General features: G+C 41.7%; 1 protein-coding gene and 3 pseudogenes across 4 annotated transcripts in view; 2 read left to right on the forward strand and 2 right to left on the reverse strand.

Annotated features, from left to right (window-relative positions):
* Positions 1 to 20,169, forward strand: part of NKAIN3 (sodium/potassium transporting ATPase interacting 3) — a 764,304-nt gene that overhangs the window by 611,538 nt on the left and 132,597 nt on the right. The gene's annotated exons all lie outside the window — the stretch shown is intronic.
* LOC103236870 (X-ray repair cross-complementing protein 6 pseudogene) lies at positions 646 to 9,058 on the reverse strand (annotated as a pseudogene).
* On the reverse strand, positions 12,072 to 13,059 carry LOC140712143 (SRSF protein kinase 2 pseudogene; annotated as a pseudogene).
* LOC103237669 (SRSF protein kinase 2 pseudogene) lies at positions 13,149 to 14,842 on the forward strand (annotated as a pseudogene).

Consider the following 20,169-nt stretch of genomic DNA (forward strand, 5'->3'; position numbering starts at 1 on the left):
TCACTTATGAAGCTTAGTTTGGCTGGATATGAAATTCTGGGTTGAGGCCGGGTGCAGTGGCTCAAGCCTGTAATCCCAGCACTTTGGGAGGCCGAGACGGGGGGATCACGAGGTCAGGAGATCGAGACCATCCTGGCTAACACAGTGAAACCCCGTCTCTACTAAAAAATACAAAAAAATAGCCAGGTGAGGTGGCGGGCGCCTGTAGTCCCAGCTATAGGGAGGCTGAGGCAGGAGAATGGCGCAAACCCGGGAGGCGGAGCTTGCAGTGAGCTGCGATCCAGCCACTGCACTCCAGCCTGGGCGACAGCGCGAGACTCCCTCTCAAAAAAAAAAAAAAAAAAAAGAAAACAAAGAAATTCTGGGTTGAAAATTCTTTTCTTTTTTTTTTTTGTTTGTTTGTTTTGTTTTGTTTTGTTTTCAGTACAAACTTAGGGCTCTTTATTCAGGCAATAAAGTAAGGTAGAGTAAAGTGGGAGGGCTACACCATCACCATGGCAACAGAAAGTCTCAAAAATGTAAAATTCCTCAACTTCTGTTGGGCAGACTCTTCCTAGCTCAGAAGAAACACATTTTAACTGGCTGAGAACAAGGCCAGGCAGCCTGGCCACAGTGTGAAAGAGTGGCTGGACATGCAGCCTCTGGTCAGGCCTGGAAGTGCTCAGTGAGAATTTCCAGCAGCTCCTGCTTCTTCAGTCCATTCTTCAGCCCGTATGCCTCTTTCAGCATGGTCACAGTGAACTTGCCCAGCGTGCCCTTGCAGATATCAGCCTTCGGCTCCTCTTCTGAATACTTCGCCTTGTGCCTTTTGCTTCCAAAAATCTTCATTATTGTGTTTTCTCCTGGTAAATTTCCCTTCAGGATTGTAATCTGGTGGGTAAACAAGCTCCTTAAACTCAGCCACCAGGGAGCCCAGTCTTTTAATCATTGCTCCAACTTTGAGCAATGTCAGGTCCACTGCTTATTCAGCCTCCATCAAATCCAACGCCAAGGCCTCCAGGTTCCTGAAGTGCTGCTGCAGCCCGGGGTTCTCAAAGTTGTCACTTCTATATGTGAAGCGGAGCTTCTGAATGATAGCCTTCATCTCGTCCACCTGGTCTGGAGTTGCTATGCCTTTTTCAGTAAAGGACATCTTCCTTTTATCATCAGCAAAGGATAAAAAGACAGGCTGGAATCCTGGAGGAGTCACCTGAATTTTCTGGTCCTCCATCCTCTTCCTGTGGCACCAAAGCCACAAAATAAGGAGAGATGTTCCTGTGGGGTACGTATCTGCGCAATGCTACAACCTCCTTCTCCAGACACTTTATGTGCAGAGCACTAAACACGGTTGAGCTCCCAATCACCAGCAACTCCTCGGGGCACATGAACAGGGATGGCCTCAGGTGATTGTGCTTCTTCAGCATTACCAAGGGTTTGAAACCCATGAGCATCAAACCTGAATCATCAAACTGTTTTAGCTCTTCTGTTTCCTCTTTCTCCATTATAATCTGAGACTCCCATAGATCTGAGATCTCTTGGTATCGCTAGGCAGAAGCAAACTGCCTGTATTTGTATTAAATTTTGATTTTCTTGATTTTCATTGGTTCATTTTTTTCCCAATAGAGCTTTATTGGAGAGGGCTTGAGAGCCTTCTGGACCAGATTATAAATGCCCAGAGATCACTATATCTTTGATGAGCTTCACCTTTAACCTGCTGAGTGCTTGCTTCCTAGTCTCCTTGGCACGAACCTTCTGCAACAGATCTTCTAGCTTGCTGGATTCCTCAAAGTGAACCCTGAGGTCCTCATCCTCTGCTATGCTGGTGATATCTCTGTAGATCAAGGATATGTCAAAGCACCCAGGTTTCTTCAGGTGTATCAAGTGAAGGAAGATGCCTGTATCTCGGAGATCACTGGCTTTGGTCCTGGCCCAGCTGGCTTTGGTCCTGGCCCGGCTGGCTTTGGTCCTGGACCAGCTGGCTTTTGTCCTGGCCCAGCTGGCTTTGGCACTGTCATTGCCATGGGGGTTGTCTTCATTGGTGAACAGCATGATCTTCTTATGACTCATCATGAACTGGACATCACTAAAGAGGTTGGCACAGACCCACAGCACTTCACTGAATGAGTCATCAGATCTGTAGTCCCTCAGGTCTTGGAAACATGTTTGTTCCTGCTGCCCCTTAAACTCTAGAATTCATTTTGCACCTGGATTCTCCAACTCCTGTAAGACATAAATATTTTACTGAATCTTCGTCTTTCTCTGTATCATAGAACACCACTGCCAAGAGATCTCAATCACTGTTTATGATCTTACTGGTGTACACACTTTGCATACACTGGATGCTCATGTCAAAGGGAGTCAACTCATCTTCACTCTGAGATTCAAACATAGCCCTGGAAGCATCAACCACAAAAACCGAACTATCTCGTCCTGAATACTTATAGTCTCCACTTGCTTCAAGGTTCTCTTCTTGTTCTTCTTTGCTTCTTCATCGCCCTCAGTTTTGTAATGTGACTCCCACCTTTATATGTTGGCTGCTTCTCACTTTGGTGCAGGGAAGCGACCAACTTGGGCCAGAAATTCTTTCCTTTAAGAATGTTGAATATTGACCCCCAATCTCTTCTGGCTGTAGAGTGTCTTCTGAAAGGTTCACTGTTATCCTCATGGGCCTCCCTTTTTAGGTGACCTTGCCTTTCTCTTTGGCTGCCCTTAACATTTTTTGTTTCATTTCGACCTTAGAGAATCTGACGATTATGTATCTTGGGAATGACATTTTCATGGAGTATCTTACTGGAGTTCTCTGCATTTCTTGAATTTGAATGTTGACCTGTGTTGCCAGGTTGAGGAAGTTCTCCTGGATGATATCCTGAAGTATGTTTTCCAAATTGGTTCCATTCTCCCCGTCTCTTTCACGTACCCCAATCAGTCATAGATTTGGTCTCTTTACATAATCCTATAGTTCTTGGAGGTTTTGTTCATTTCTTTACAGTCTTTTTTATCTATTCTTTTCTGCCAGTCTTATTTCAGAAAGACAATCTTCAAGCTCTGAAATTCTTTCCTCCACTTGGTCTATTCTGCTATTAATACTTGTGATTGCACTGTGAAGTTCTTGTATTGTGTTTTTCAGTTCTATCATGTTCCTCTCTAAACTGGTTTTTTTGACCGTCAGCTTCTGCATTGTCTTATTATGACTTTTAGATTCTTTGTGTTGGGTTACAACGCGCTCCTTTAGCTCAGCGATGTTCATTTTTATCCACATTCTGAAGCCTACTTCTGTCATTTCAGCATGTCAGCCTTAGCCCTGTGTTAAGCCCTTGCTGCAGAAGCACTGTAGTCATTTAGAAGAAAGCGGGCACTCTGGTTTTTAGAGTTTTTGACATTTTTTAGTTGATTCTTTCTCATCTTTGTGGGCTTATCTACCTTTGATCTTTGAGGTAGCTAACAACTGGATGGGATTCTCATAGGGATTTTTTCTTGTTGTTGTTTTCTGTTTTGTTTTGTTTTCTCTTTTAACAGTCTGACCACTGTTCCATAGGGCTGCTGTGGTTTGCTGGGGATCTGCTCCAGACCTTAGTTATCTCCGTTTTTCCTGTACCTGGAGGTATCACCAGTGAAGTCTGTGAAACAGCAAAGATGGCAGCCTGCCCCTTCCTCTGGAAGCTCCACCCCAGGGGGTTACTGACCTGTTGCCAGGCCAAACACACTTGTAAGGTGTGCCTGAAGACCTTGTTTGGGAGGTCTCACCCAGTCAGGAGAAATGTGATCTAGTACCCGCTTAAAGAAGCAGTCTGGCTTCTTTTCGATAGAGTAGTGTGCTGTGTTAGGGATCTCTTCATCCTCCAATCAGACTGGGAACCCCAAGGCCCACAGGCTGGACTGGCTAAGATGCTTGAACAGCCAAGGTAGTGGCATGCCCCACCCCCAGGGCACTGCATCCCAGGGAGAGATCAGAGCTCTGTCCATACCATATGTGGAGGTTGAGGTAGCTGGAGGCCCAGCTGGAAGGTCTCACCCAGTGAGGGGGAATGGATTGAGGTCCCGCTTACAGAAGCAATCTGGCCACATTCTGGCAAAACAGCTATGCTGCACTGGGGAAACTATTCCTCATCCAGACCATTTGGACGCTCCAAAGTCCACAGGCTGAAACAGTTGAGTCAACCAAACAGCAGAGATGGCAGCCTGCCCCTCCCCTCAGGGCCCCATTTCTTCTCAGGCAGGCACCCTGTTACTGCAGGCTGGCTGAAATTCCAAGCCAGTGGGTCTTGTCTTCTGAGGTGCCATGGAAGTGGGACCCACAGACCAATGCTGCTTCGCTCCTTGGATTCAGCCCCCTTCCTAGGGATATGTACGGACACCATGCATTGCCTGGGCTGCAGACATCTTTGGTGGGGATCCCAGGACTGGAGTATGTAAAGTTCCTGGATCTTGGTGCATGCCTGAGCAGCTTCTCTGCCAAGACTCCACACAGCTCTGTGTGTTGGACCCAAGGCCCTGGTGGTGTGGGCTCATGAGGGGATCTCCTGATTCGCAGGTTGCAAAGATCTGTGGGAGAAGCATGGTTTCCCAGGGTTGCACAATCACTCACTGCTTCCCTTGGCTGGGGGTAGGGATTCCCTTGGCTCTGTGTCACACCCAGGTGGGCCATCACCCTACCCTGCTTTTCTTCCTTCTCCATGATTCCGGTTGTTTCCCCGATCAATCCCAATGTGGATAGCTCGATAATTCAGTTGAAGGTGCTGTATCCACTCACCCCAGTTCATAACCAAGTCTTATCCCTTGTTAATCTCCTAAGTAACCTAGATGTATCTACTTTATTTTACTTTGACCACCACAACCTTAGGCCAAGCTGTCATCATCTTGTCTGGGCTGCTGCACCAGCCATCCTATCTATTCTTAGTAACCCAGTTAACTTTTTCTATACTCTTACTTCAAGTGAACAACAACAAAAAAAACCTTCATAGAAGTAACCTAGTTACATTTAACCAAATTAAATAAAAAGCATTTTAACCAAAACCAAATAAATATATACATATATGTGTGTGTATGCTTACATTGCTTCAAAGATAATGAGCTCTTATGTTGCTATAGTTCCCTATATTCTTTATAGTAAATCCTACAAGATTTGCTCACTTTTTGATACCAACCCCCAGTACTAAATAAGCTATTTGTGGGTCTCACACTACTAGATTTTCATATAGAGGATAGTGTATGTGTCCTAGGTAGTGGTCATAGACGTTGCTTCCAATGTTGCTGATTTCAGTAGCATAAAGAAGATATAGCCCAGTAAATGGAAGGGCAAAGGAGAATAAAATTTTTAATAGCTTTGCTCTCTTAGTGCTTTATCTGTAAGAATCGCTGTTGCAGTTGACATTCTTTGCCATTTTGCTTTTTCATTTTGAATTGTGGAGCCAGACTGTGTCTCTGTGTTAAGGGGAGGAGAAGGAATGACCTCAGAAATGTCAGAATTATTACTAATGGCAGCCTTTAAGCTTGGATAGGTGGGCAACAGTGCTTGATCAATCTGCTTAAATGCTGACTGTAGAGAAGGGACCTGAAACAATAATGGGAAGCTATTTAAAATTTGGAAGAGGCAAAATACATGATAGGAAAGATGTAGCTTATTTTCAAGTACAGGCCATGTGGTATGGTAGCAGCAGATGCCTAAGGAATAAGGGCAGCGTCTGAGCAGAGCTAAATGTAACCTCACGTCTGTCATTTCCTACTTGTGACATTGGGCAGGGTCCACAATCCCTCTGAGCCATCACCTTTCTTGCATGTAAAATGAAATCATACCACCCACTCAAAGGGCTGTTGAGAAGATTAATGAGATTGTGTATACAAAATTCCAGCCACCGTAGATGCCGGTTTGCTTTTTTCTCCCTTGCTTCTGTTTTAATGTTGCAGATAATTTACACTAACAGGTGATCAAGGACTAGACCTAAGGCTCCTTCCAAGAGACTAGCCCACCTCACAGACCTTGAAGAGAGAGTGTAATTCACTGCAGAGGACTTCCTCCCACTTATTCCTGCTAAACAAGTTCCTGGAGAGGTTTGAATAGACATTAGAGACAGTCGGTGGTACTTGTCCTTACGCAATGCTGTCAGATGAATTTTTCTATCTGATGCAGATTGGTCCGAGGCCCGCTTCCTGACCTCAGGTTGCAAGTGGTGACTAGGAGCAGTTGTTCATGACAACTTGTGTTCTTGCACATGGCTCACAACCAAGGGTAAAACAGCCTCCAGACTGTATATCCCAGAAATAAATCTAGGTATTTCTACTCAGACTAATTTTTCTCTAAGGGGACACTGGAGCTTTTCTGGGACTGAACCACCCATCTGGCCTCATTTCAGAAAAGGCAGAAGGCCTTATGCTGAATGCTTACTCAAGACCTAAGACAGCCAAGGCAAATAGACTTAACGTGCTTGACAACTAATCTACTGGTGGTGACTGCTTCACTCGATGGCTGTAGAATTCCCAGTCCTCTTCTGGGCTGAGCATAAATTGTGTGCCTCGATCAGTGATGATGTCTCCCATACGTACTGTGGAGGGTTGTCAAGGCACACATGACAGAATTGGAAACCTCATTATCTGGGGATCCTCAAAGTACCACTTTAGTTCAATAAGGACACTGGCTATTATTCAAGAACTGGTCTTAGCCACACATACAAACCATGGTGTCGTGACTGAGTAACTCCTTGAGCTGGGTGACAACACCATGAACACAATATACAAAAACAACCTCAATTTTTTATCAGTGCCTCAAAAGCTTCCAGACCCACTAATAATTTTGAATGTCACTAGGGATATGTGTTCTGCATACTATCTACTCCCTCACAACCTGGTGATTCTGGGAACTCAGTGACTTTCCTAGCATCACTTGAAATCACTGAAAGCCAAGGCTAACCCTGGTGCTTTTATCATCACTTCCAGCAGCCTCCCTCAGGTAGGAACACACTGGAGTACAAAAGAAAACAAAATGTACTGTTCCTGACAGAAATCCCAGGACTTTGAAATATTTAGACTTTTTAAGCCCAAAGACCACCTGTCTTCTAGCCTGCAGCCTGAGCTATTGATCTTCTGCCAGGTACATGTATTCATGATCAGTCAAAGATGTCATCCCATGGAGAATTTAATGAAAGAAATTTACAGAAGGGCTCCATCTACCCATCTATTGTCTTTCCTCCTTGTCCAGAGGAGAAGCAAGGATGCACATCTTTGCAGCGAGCACCAGGTGTTAAATAAAATCATTATCTAAAACCAATACCTTCCCATGGACTCCAGGATTGCAGTATTAGCACAAGTGAACTATAATTTACACCAAACAAGGATTCCTGAAAAACATAACTAGCCAGAATCATGAAGAGTGATAAAAGATCTTTTTATTATGGCCACATTGAGTACATATTAGACTGCTCAGACGTTTCTGATCATGATTCCATTAGGCTATTACATAATCTGAATGTTGGGTGATATTGTTATTCTTGCTCTCCTGACTCATCAGAAACTATACAGTGCCAGCCCCACCATGAAGATATCAACCTGATACCCATGTCAGAAAGTATGTGTTTCACTTTACCTTGGCAGAATCTTGGGACACAGAGGTCTGTCTGTGTCCTTTGAACAAGTGGAGTTCTGGATTGGAAACAACCCCAGTTCTCCATCTCGCCCACCTGTCTCTAATTCTATACTTTTCACATGGTTTTAATCTGGTAACTCTTTTTGCTTTGTCTTTCAAGTGAAGTTTTACCAAGAATCCGTTTGTCGTCGTTGTTTTTGTTTTCTAGTACTGCCATAACAAAGTACTACAAATTAGGTGGCCTAAACAACAGAAATGTATTGTTTCACAGTTCTGGAGGACAGCAGTCTGAGATCAAGGTGTTGGAGGACTGATTCCTCTGGAGGGCTGTGAGGGAGAATTTGTTCCATGGCTTTCTCTAGTTTCTGTGGCTTGCCAGCAATCTTTGGCTTTTCTTGGTTTCTGAAATCATCACCCTATCTCTGTCTTGCAGATTCTATGGTGTACTCTGTGTGTCTGTGCGTGTGTCTGTCTCTGGGCTCAAATTGCTCCTTTTTCTAAGGAGTCTAGACATATTGGATTGGGATCCTTCCTAATGACCTCACTTTCATTCGATGTTCTACAAAGACCCTCTTTCAAAAGCACCAGAGGTTCGGACTTCCATATTTCGAGGGGAACACACTTCAACCCATAACAAATCTCTATTATAAAACATAAAAGTGAAGCTGTTTCCCTTAAAATGGGATGGGAAACTAAAGCCCTTTCTCTCTCTTTCATTTGTCCCCCTTTTTCTCTCTTGACATTTCTCTAAAATGCTCTGGGCTACTTAAAACATAGTTTTTAAAATCACCTCTCCAATAAAAATGATATGCAACAATAAAATATTTTAGCAGTTGTCAGAGGTCTAGTATGAGTTAAGTCTTGCATTTACCAATTTAATATTAACTCCAGTCTTAAGGAACCAGTCTTGTGACTTATTGTACTGCAGAGGGCAACTCCTTTAAGAGAGCACAGGAAGGCTGTGAGGGCCTCAGGTGGGACAGGGTGGGGGGTGGGGTTTGTAAGGGAACTCTCTCTGAGGATTGTCTCTGTTGAATCTGACTGTATCACTGGAGAGAACAAGGTTTTATCCATCAAACCCTCACCGACAACTCATAAAGTGTTGGTGTCATTTCCTTGGGGAAGCCAAACCTTCTATGCGCCATGAGCACAGACCATCAGAACCTCAATGAGATGCACAGGTGAGCCAAGAACAGATTTATTTACTGGTCCTCTTCTTTCCTCATGCTGCCAGATCCAGTACCTTCCCAATTACAAAACCAGAAAGTCAATTCCAAACTCCCTGCATTTTAATTCCTGAAGAACTCAGCTATTCAGTTGCCTGCTACATACACAGAATTTGTCGATCTTGAAAACCGGCAAGACTGCAAAGTATATTACTCACCTTGGAGCAGCAAAAATCAGGTAGGGAAAACCTGTTAGCTCCAGAAAAGCACCCATTATCAAGGAGGCCCCTACACTCCTAATGTCCCTCTCCTTCACAGTCACATCCTGTGTCTGCATGGCTCTTCAAGCACATGGGTTTCTATTAATTTCTTCATGAAAGCACTGGGGAAGTATCCTTATTTTTTGACTATTGAGAAATCTGTATTAATGCCATTGACAAGGATAGACCAGAAGGGTTCTTCTACCAGAATCCCAGAACACAATCACAAATACCTTTCCAAACGCTTTGCAATCCATCCCAATCATATTAGCAGATAAACTGATTGTCCCATAAGTTCTGCTTTAATGAGGCATATGTGTTCCTAAGAAATAATGCAGTAAAAGCCACAAGACTTATGGGAAAAATGGGTCGGGGAACAACACTCAAATGCTTCATCAGCAATATATTTAAAAATAGAGACCTATTAAAATGATGTAACATATTTATACATATTAGATGGTTAAGGAGTACATATATACTACAATAAATGGGGCATTTTACTTTGAAAAGTATCTGCAGTTTACTTGTGGAAATTCACAACAGAAGGATTGCAGACTGAGTTACTGTGAAGTAGAAGAAAAGTTGTCTGAAATTTGATGGAAAATTGTTCCCTAATATTCCCAAATTGTTATGTTCAGGTTGTTTCCTAATATATCAATCATATTGGGACAAATTCACGTTTCAAAGCAAGCATGCTAGCAGAACTGATGGTACTTGAAGCCATATCTTTAATTTACACCATCATCAGAGAAAAAATCAGACCAGCTTCTTCAAGCACTCCCAGCCTCTACCTTCAGATGTCCCTTTCCATATTAATCTTCATTTCCATCCTTATTTTCAGCACCTGCTGCCCTCTGCTCCCCCAAACCATTCTAAGGCCAGGAAGCAAACCATCTGAGAGATGCAAAGTGACTAAGAGTAAACTGTAGAAAAGTCCTCGGAGTGGAAACTGGATTTGGTTCTCCACTTTGTACATACATTTGACTAGCTGGCTACAAAGTTGGTAGCAGAACAACTTCATCAAACTTTTGCAGGGGTTTCAAAAATTGTTAGGTTCATTTCTGGGCTGCCTCCGTAGAAAAGAAACTTGCTTGAGATGTTGTTCTGAGTTACTCTCCTCAAAGCTCTCTGGAGTATGTACCTTGGGTTTCTGCTCACTTGCATCTTGATCTTCCCGCCTTTTCTGGAACAAGGCTAATATCCCTGTCTCTTCCTTGCTCATCCTTTGCACTCTGCTCCTGACAATGTAGAATGTACCTCTCTCCGTAGCCTTGCTGGGAGCCATGCCAGGCCACACCCTAGCATATCTTGTTGACTTTGTCAAAGTTCCATTTTCACAAGGCATCTGCTAGAATGCCAGTCCTTCTTGCCTCACAATTAACTCAAATTACCTGCTCTTCTACTCCACCCAAAAGTGTGTCTGCCTAGGTGAACCAACAGTAAGATTACTGAACGGGACTTTTCTTTTTGGTCATGATTCCGCAAGAAGTTTAATTTTTCAGCCTGCATCATTTTCAGAATATTGTGGGAACTCACTGCATTATTTGAATGGAGTCAACTTAGTAATCGCCTTGTAAAAGAAATGGCATATTCATTCTTTCCAAATAATATAACTGTGATGCTATTTTGTAATTTCTGATTATATTAAGATATTAGCATATTTGTTGCAAATAAACTAAAGTGCTATTTTTATTAGTAGTTTGGCTTTAATTAATGTTTGGTAGTATGAATAATTTTAGAATTAAACCATGAACAGGTTTGAATCAGCAGCCTAATCTTCACATTCTAAAATAACTTTACATGAATGAGTGCATAAAGAAGGCAGATTCATCTTGATGGGTATGAAGGAGCTGACATAGGCACTTTCTTTGTTTCTTCTTTAGTGTCACATGTGAAACAAATTGACTCTCTTGATACCCATATGGTGCATTTAGGGCTCCAATTGTTTTCTTGCATTATAAATCTGTACTTGTCCTAACTAAATTTCTACTTTCACCATATTTTATGTACAACAATCTGTTTGAGCTGAGGTTCAGTTTGGCTATTGAGACTGATTGCCAAAAAGTGAATTTGCCACCAGAAATTCAATTATGAAAACAATATTAATAAAACTAGACAGCTGCCCCTCTGTATTTTAAAGCAGTAAAAACATTATTTGGCTTCTCATTTACATGGCAGATCCGATTCATCATGTTAACATAGTTTAACAGAAGAAGAAATATTTCACATAGATAGCAGTGTGCAAAGCAGTCACTTCTAGAAAGAACATAATAATTTTTTTAAAAAAGAAAATACAATATGGAATCAATGAATGGAATCATAACAATGACATTTACAGTATCACATAGAAAATTATGATTCTTTGTAAGTAAAACAAAGTGAAAATTAAAATGCACTTATATTTAAAATTAAAAAGATTAAAGAAACTGGCTTCTAGGAAAGAGCATCATATATTTAAAAACTAAAAGAGTGCAATTAAAAATAATTCAAAACATTTTCAGGGACAAAAAAAGGAAATATTTAACATTTATTATAATACTTGAGTTTTCCTTCCTTCATGAAAAGAGTGCTGAAAATCATTTTTAAAAATTTTAGTTCTAAATAAAATAGATTCAAGAGTTTTTAAAGTTCACTGAAAATTGCTTTGGAATTGGAGAAAATAACATTTAATGATTTATAGCTTTTAGGAGAGATAGGATACAAGTCAATGACTTGAAGAAATGGAAAGAATGAAGACTCAGGAAATAACACAGAGAATGAAAAAGATAAAAATATTCCACAGAGAAGTTAGAAAATATAAGTGTAGTTTTGGGGACTCCGATTAGGACAAATGGCATTAGTTTTTGTTTTTTACAAAAACTCTAAAAGAAGCTTAAAATGGTTTATTTTTCCACAATGCAGGAGTGATAAGACAGTTTTAAGTGTTTTAAGTGTCTGTGTGTGTGTGTATGCATATATGTGTGTGCATGTGTATGCATATATATTTTGGTATGTGACCACATGTGTTCATGCAAGGATATGCCTGGGTATGCATGTGCATATTTATGTGTGTAAACACTATGGTGACTCTAAATGCTTTGATCCTCTGTATCATATATTTCTCAAGTTAAGAAAAGGGTATTCGCCATCCTGCTCATTGGAAGGTGCAGCTGAGGTGATGTTTTCTTCTATTATTTTCCTTTCAGCTTCTTGCTCCAATTCTTCTATCTCCTGCAGGCGTTTTTCCAATAACAGCCTGCCTCTTCCGTTTATTTTTCAGTTTTTTCTTTTTGTTTTTTAGATATTTTTCCCATAGGTTTCTTCTGCGGAGCCGTACTCAGTGCAGACCCTGAAGGAGGCGGAATACCTGCTTTCTGCCACTCAGTGGTCTCAGCTGCTGTTCTTCTCACATATGCATCATCCATACACATCAAGATGTTTTGCGGCTTTATGTCAGGATGAATAATCTTGGTCTTACTGTGTAAATAATCTAACCCTTGAAGGAACCATCGAATGATTCTCTTCACACAACGTACTGGAAGGCCTTGATAGTTGGACTTGATGATCCACTTGAGGAGATGGTGGCCAAGCACTTCAAAGACCATGCACACGTGTATCCCATTCAGGCCTGAAATCGTGAAGCCGTCAATGAGCTGGATCACCATGTCTTTGTTTGGGTCACTGGGATCACTTTCCTGAACACATTTGAGCAATTTTATTTCATCCTAGGCTGTGTCTGTATAATGCTGAGCACTTTTGACAACTTTCATTGCAACAAATCTTTTCCCCTACATATCCCAACACAGCCAGACAGTAGAGAAGTGCCCCCGACCAAGCTTTCTAATAACATGATACCGGCCATTGACGAGGCCTGCAATTTTCACTGGATGATAGCCACCTTTGCAGTAGTCCGCAGGGTCCTCTTGCTCCTCATCATCTGATCCAGGATCTCCTCCTTTGGCTCTGGTGGTGTGGGATCTGCCAAAATTGGCGGTGGCGGTAGTGCTGGTGGCGGGGAAGGAGGAGGAACTAAAGGAGCTTTCTGTTGAGGCTCCGGATTTTTTGGGTGTTTCTCTTTTCGGCCTCCGCTTTTGGGCCTAAATGGGAAGCACTATCCTGGAGCTCATTCCAACGCGGCGGAAGCGGGCCTAGGGGCTTCGCGAAGGCGGCGGCTAAGCGTGAGGGTGAGGAGACCCGCCGGGCTGCGGCTTCCACTGGCTCAAACGGCCCGGAGGAGGTAAGAACTGCGCCTGCGCCGCCGCTGCCGCTGCCGCTGCCGCTCTGGCAGACGGCGAATACTGACCAGTGGTGAAACTAAAAACAACAGGATTAGAGGCCGCGGCCGAGGCAGAGACCGCAAAGGGAAATGGTGAAACTGAGGACCAGGAAGAGAAAGAAGACCCTGAGAAAGAAAACATTGAAAAAGAAGAAGATGATGTAGATCAGGAACTTGCGAACACAGACCCGAGGTGGATAGAATCACCTAAAACCAATGGCCATCTTGAAAATGGCCCATTCCTACTGGAGCAGCAACTGGACGATGAAGAGGATAATGAAGAAGACTGCCCAAATCCTTAGGAATATAATCTTGATGAGCCAAATGCAGAAAGTGATTACACATACAGCAGCTCCTATGAACAATTCAACAGTGAATTGCCAAATGGACGGCATAAAATTCCCGAGTCACAGTTTCCAGAGTTTTCCACCTCGTTGTTCTCTGGATCCTTAGAACCTGTGGCCTGCGGCTCTGTGCTTTCTGAGGGATCACCACTTACTGAGCAAAGGAAAAGCAGTCCGTCCCATGACAAAAGCAGGACGGTTTCAGCCTCCAGTACTGGGGATTTGCCAAAAGCAAAAACCCGGGAGGCTAACTTGTGGGTGAACCCCCTGGATCCACGGAATGCTGATAAAATTAGAGTAGAAATTGCTGACCTGGGAAATGCTTGTTGGGTGCATAAACACTTCACGGAAAACATCCAGATGCGTCAGCACCGTTCCATAGTGGTTTTAATAGGAACGGGATACAGCACCCCTGCGGACATCTGGAGCACGGCATGTATGGCATTTGAGCTGGCAACGGGCGATTATTTGTTTGAACCACATTCTGGGGAAGACTATTCCAGAGACGAAGATCACATAGCATTGATCATTGAACTGCGGGGGAAAGTCCCTCGAAAATACGCTATGTTGGGGAAATGTTTCAAGGAGTTTTTCACCAGAAAAGGAAAACTGCGACATGACCAAGCCGAAGCCCTGATGCCCTTTTGTGGAGAAGTATGGCTGGCCCCATGAAGATACTGCACAGTTTACAGATTTCCTGATCCCGATGTTAGAGATGGTTCCCGAAAAAACGAGCCTCAGCTGGCTAATGCCTTCGGCATCCTTGGTTGTATTCTTAGCAAATTCTACCAATATTGCATTCTGAGCTAGCAAATGTTCCCAGCGCATTGGACCTAAACAGTGACTCTCATTCTTTAACAGGATTGCAAGTGAACTGGCTTCACCCTCAGACCTTTGTTTTGCTTTGAAGTACTGTTGTTTGACATTTTGCTTTTTGTGCACTGTGATCCTGGGGAAGGGTAGTCTTTTGTCTTCACCTTAGTAGTTTACTGACCATTTTCTTCTGGAAACAATAACAAGTCTGTAAGCATTGTTTCTTGTGTTGTGTGACATTCAAATGTGTGTGTGTGTGTGTGTGTGTGTGTTATAATGAGAAATACTTTCCCCTTTGTGTTTTGGCAGGGTTTGTAACCATGAAAAAAAAAATTTAGCTGAGTACTATATAATTTACAATCTTAAAAAATTATCAAGTTGGAACCAAGAAATGGCAAGGAAATGTGCAATGTTATCTTCTGGCAAAGGGACATCATTCCTGTATTATAGTGTATGTGTAATCACACCCTGTAAATGTTACTTTCCATTAAACATGGGAGGGGGGCTCAAATTTCAAAAAAGCTACCAAATCTTGAGTGCTATGTAGCCTACGTCGCATGGCCGACTTTAACTGCTCCAAGGAGTTGTGCAAACTTTTCATTCCATAACAGTCCTTTCACATTTGATTTTAAACAAAGTGACTCCGGGTTGTAAGATACCATTCTCTATATGGTACTTTAAAGGAAGAAAAGATATGCTTCTCATTCTAAAATATGCATTATAATTTAGCAGTCCCATTTGTATTTTTGCATATTTTTAAAAGTATTTTTAAAGAAAAAGAGTGATTTCACTTTAAAAATGTAAAGACTTAGTACCATATCATATTGCCTCCTCTGGGCACTGTAAGTTAAGCTCTACATAGATTAAATATGGAAAGAGAAGCGTGTTCATTGTGTGGAATTAAAAAATACATGTATTTTTGGAAAAGCATGATCATGCTTGTCTAGAACACAAGGTATGATATATACAATTAAAAAATACATGTATTTTTGGAAAAGCATGATCATGCTTGTCTAGAACACAAGGTATGATATATACAATTTGCAGTGCAATGGGCAGAATACTCATCACAGCTCAAAGGTAACAGTGATCACATTCATTCCATAGGTAGCTTTATGTGTGGCTACAACAAATTTTAGTAGCTTTTTTATTGTCTTTACATGAAATGACATTGAGAAAATGATTTTCCCTTTGCAGGTTGCACAGTTTTGTTTATGCATTTCCTTAAAATTAATTGTAGAATCCAAGACACAAACCACAGTAGGCAATGCAATTTTAGAATGTAATATATAGAGGTATATTTAGCCTCTTTTAGAAGTCAGTGGATTGAATGTCTTTTTACTTTAAATTTTACATACATTAAGGTGCCTCATTTTTTTACTTTGTCCATTAACATTTATTCATGTGCCTTTGCAATAACTAGATTGTGAAAAGCTAACAAGTGTTGTAACAATAATCCATTTTTGAGGTGCTTGCAGTTGTCTTAAAAATTAAAGTGTTGGCCGGGTGTGGTGGCTCATACCTGTAATCCCAGTATTTTGGAAGGTCGAGGCGGTGGATCACGAGGCTAGGAGAGCGAGACCATCCTGACTAACATGGTGAAACCCCATCTCTACTATAAATACAAAAAATTAGCCAGGCGTGGTGGCGGGCACCTGTAGTCCCAGCTACTTGGTGAGGCTGAGGCAGGAGAATGGCGTGAACCCAGGAAGTGGAGCCTGCAGTGAGCCGAGATCACGCCACTGCGCTCCAGCCTGGGCGACACAGAGAGACTCCGTCTTAAACATAAATAAATAAATAAATAAATAAATAAATATATAAATAAAAGTATTTTGTTTTGTTTCCAGAAAAAAAAAAAAAAAAGAGTAAAGAGAGAGTAACCATAGGCTCTCTATTTTTTTGTATTCAAGAAGCAGGCAGAACACCCAAATGATTAAAAACATGATCTTTAGAATCATATGCACCTGGGTTACAATTCTGACATTTCACTTCTACATCATATCAGGCAATTTCATTAATCTTCCCATATCTCAATTTCTTCTTTACAAATTGAAAATGGTAGTAACTTCTTCATAAGACTGTTTTAAGGATTGAATGAAATCATGTATAAAGCCCTCAATGTAGTGCCTTAGCACAGTGTATAATCAATACATGATATTCACTGTAATTATTATTTTTACTGATACATGTACCAAGAATGAAACCAAAAAAAGACATACCAGAAAGTCCAGCAAAAAAAAAAATAGAAGACAGGAGGAGAGAATTGAGAATTGATTGACCAATATCTGTCATAACTCAAAAGACTTATGCAAGAGGAACCAAAAGCCTCTACTAATCCATGACTGCTCTCTTCTCAGCAAGGCTGTGACTACACAGTCAAATCAGAGGATGGGAATAGTGAGGTTCCACAATAAATTTCATACTAAAACGCACTGCCCGGTAGCAGAAACATTAGTTGATAATGATGGATACAATAGCCTAGCGTTTAACTGAGATATTTAAAGCAGCACATGACATTTTCATAACTACCCTTCACTAGCAGTCTAAAAACAAAGAATAAAAAGCTTCTCTTTGATCAAACCATGTTCCAAAATGAAATAAATCCCTTGGTTTTATGTGTATGAGTATATTTACCCTGAAAATCTATACATATATTCACAAATACATGCACAGAGCAATGTAGTACATGCAGCTGTGTAAGAATAAATGGCTTTAAAACATATCAGCAAATCAACAACTGAATCATTAAACTGATAGGAAACCTTGTTCAAGATTCCCATGTCATTCTGCAAAGAATGTACTGGATCTGACTAGAATGCATTAAGAGACCAGGGTGTTTGGAGTTTGAAAAACATCTTTAAAGGAAAAGAAAGAGAAGTATGATTGTTAGAAAAGGAAGCAGATGTTCTCACCAGAATAAAAAGTCAAATTATGAACACTTGAGCTTTACAACAGCTTTAAATAACCCTCTGTGGTGAGGCATAAGAACTTTAAACTTTAATGAACGCAAAAATCATTTCATCATACTGATGGTATAGAGTATTTCTTTTTCTTTTCATGTTTTCTTCTTTATTCTTAGTTCTTTTCCATTTTTTTATTCCTTGTGACCTGGTATTTGCTTCTGTTATAAATTAGGACTGTGCTAGCAAAAGGAAATGGACCAAGGAGGCATTTATCTGAATAATTCAGGCAGAAACAATTTATACTTGAAGTAGCAAGAAGTTTTAGACAGAGGAGAATTTTTGCTTGGATTAACCCTCGACCTGGTTCAGCTTCAGACATAAAATAATGATGATACCCGTGGTGCTGTAACTTTGATTCCTCCAGTGTACTGAACAGTCTGCCCTGTGCTTTGGGACCCTGTTGTGATAATGCCAGCATTATCATGCATGTGAATGCTTACTTTTGAACACCGTTACTCAATTCTCATATCCTGAAAAACTTAGTGAGGGAAAACTGCATGCATTCAACATTTATAAACCCTGATAAGCTCAGTTTCTAAATACTGGCATGAGTGTTGACTGGAAGGGCTGTCATCGGAGGCCGTGCCTTATGAGAACATCATGCCTAGTATTTCGACAACCTGCCGATAGACTGCAAGTGATGGATCTACAGCAGGATGAAGACTTCTGAATTAGCATTCAGGCCTTTCTCTCCGCTCACAGTGGAGACAGGAGAAAAGGAACAAAAAAGAAGGATTAGATCTTTTCTCCTTGCCCCTGTAGTTTTCTTCCGACAGTAGACCTCTATTGATGGGAATGGACCTGATACACAGAATAAGAGAGTGGGGTGTGCCTTTGTCGGCATGTTGTCTGAAATGACCTCAGCAAAGAATGCTGTGGGAAAAAAATGGTGATTCTAAAGAAAAGGCATTTGTAACGTTTTAAAATAGATTTTACTTTAACTTCTGGAATAGATGTGCTGAACGTGCAGGTTTGTTATATAGGTATGCATGTGCCATGGTGGTTTCCTGCACCTATCAACCCATCATCTAGGTTTTAAGCCCCACATGCATTAGGTATTTGTCCTAATGCTCTCCCTCCCCTTGCCCCTCCCCGACCCCTCACATGCGCAGGTGTGTGATGTTCCCCTCCCTGTGTCCATGTGTTCTCATTGTTCAACTCCCACTTATGAGTGAGAACATGCAGTGTTTGGTTTTCTGTTCCTGTATTAGTTTTCTTTTAAAATATTTGAAAGATGAAATATTAAGAGAAAAGAAAATTATTTTATGGAGATGTTTCTCCAATAGGCAAATTAGGTTAGAAGGAAAATTAATGACATCTAACCAGAGAAATCAACTCAGTGGACTGCATCAAATAGGCTCTCAGTGCAGCTAAAGCAAAGCAGGCAGAAAAAGGCCGAGAAGCAACTTCCTGGGTCTGGGTCTAATTGCACCAGCGGCCCCTTGCTGGGGTAGATGGGGCTCCCAGGATTTGCCTCAGCACTGTCAGCTCTCTTTTATTTTTTTTTTTATTTTTATTTTTGGAGACAGAGTTTCTCTCTGTCACCCAGGCTGGAGTGCAGTGGCGCGATCTCGGTCACTGCAAGCTCGCCTCCCGGGTTCATGCCATTTTGCCATTCTCCTGCCTCAGCCTCCCAAGTGGCTGGGATTGCAGGCACCTGCCACCATGCCCAGCTAATTTTTTTGTATTTTTAGTAGAGACGGGGTTTCACCGTCTTAGCCAGGATGGTCTCGATCTCCTGACCTCGTGATCCATCTGCCTCAGCCTCCCAAAGTGCTGGGATTACAGGTGTGAGCCACCACCCCGGCCCCAGCCCCCTTTCTTTGAGTCTTTTGGATGTGGACTGAGCCACTCCAGGCTTCTCTTCCTCACCAGCTTGCAGATGACCTATTGTGGGACTTTGCCTTATAATCATGTGAGCCAAGTCTCCCTAATAAACTCTCTTCTGTATATACATTTATCCTATTGGATCTGTCCCTCTGGAGAACCCTGGCTAATACAAGGACTTTTAAAGAAATAGATGTGCATTAGAGACGAGAAAGAATGGAAATCACTAAATGAAGCCATTTACTCTTACTGTTTAGCTTGGAAAAGTAGTTCAAGAAAAAGTTTTAGATTTCTCTTCTTTAGCACAACAAAGATCATATTGGGAAAACCGGACTCAGACTGACTTTTTCAACCTTATTGAGATAACATTGACAAACAAAAATTGTATATATTCAAGGTTACAATGTGATGTTTTGATATATGTACACACTATGAAATGACTGGCACACTCAAGCTATTAACACATCTAGGCCAGGTGCAGTGGCTCAGAACTGTAACTCCAGCACTTTGGGAGGCCAAAGCAGGTGGATCACCTGAGGTCAAGAGTTTGAGACCAGCCTGGCCAACATGGTGAAATCCCAACTCTACTAAAAATATAAAATTTTAGCCAGACATGGTGGTGTGCACCTGTAATCCCAGCTACTCAGGAGGCTGAGGCAGGAGAATTGCTTGAACTCAGGAGGTAGAGGTTGCAGTGGGCCGAGATCATGCCACTGCACTTCAGCCTGGGTAACAGAGCAAGACTCTGTCAAAAAAAAAAAAAAAAAAAAAAAAAAAAATCCATTCCCTCACATAGTTACCATTAGTGTGTGTGTGTGATGAGAACACTTAAGATCTACTCTCTTGGCAAATTTCAAATGGACAATATTAACTGTGGTCAACATACTATACATTAGGTCTCCAGAGCTTATTCATTTTATAACTGCAGGGGGGATGCAAAAAGCTGAAGTCAGGACATGGGATGCCCTTCTAGGGGCCAAGCCCAA

This window comes from Chlorocebus sabaeus, chromosome 8, assembly GCF_047675955.1.
Source record: "Chlorocebus sabaeus isolate Y175 chromosome 8, mChlSab1.0.hap1, whole genome shotgun sequence".
NCBI lineage: Eukaryota > Metazoa > Chordata > Mammalia > Primates > Cercopithecidae > Chlorocebus > Chlorocebus sabaeus.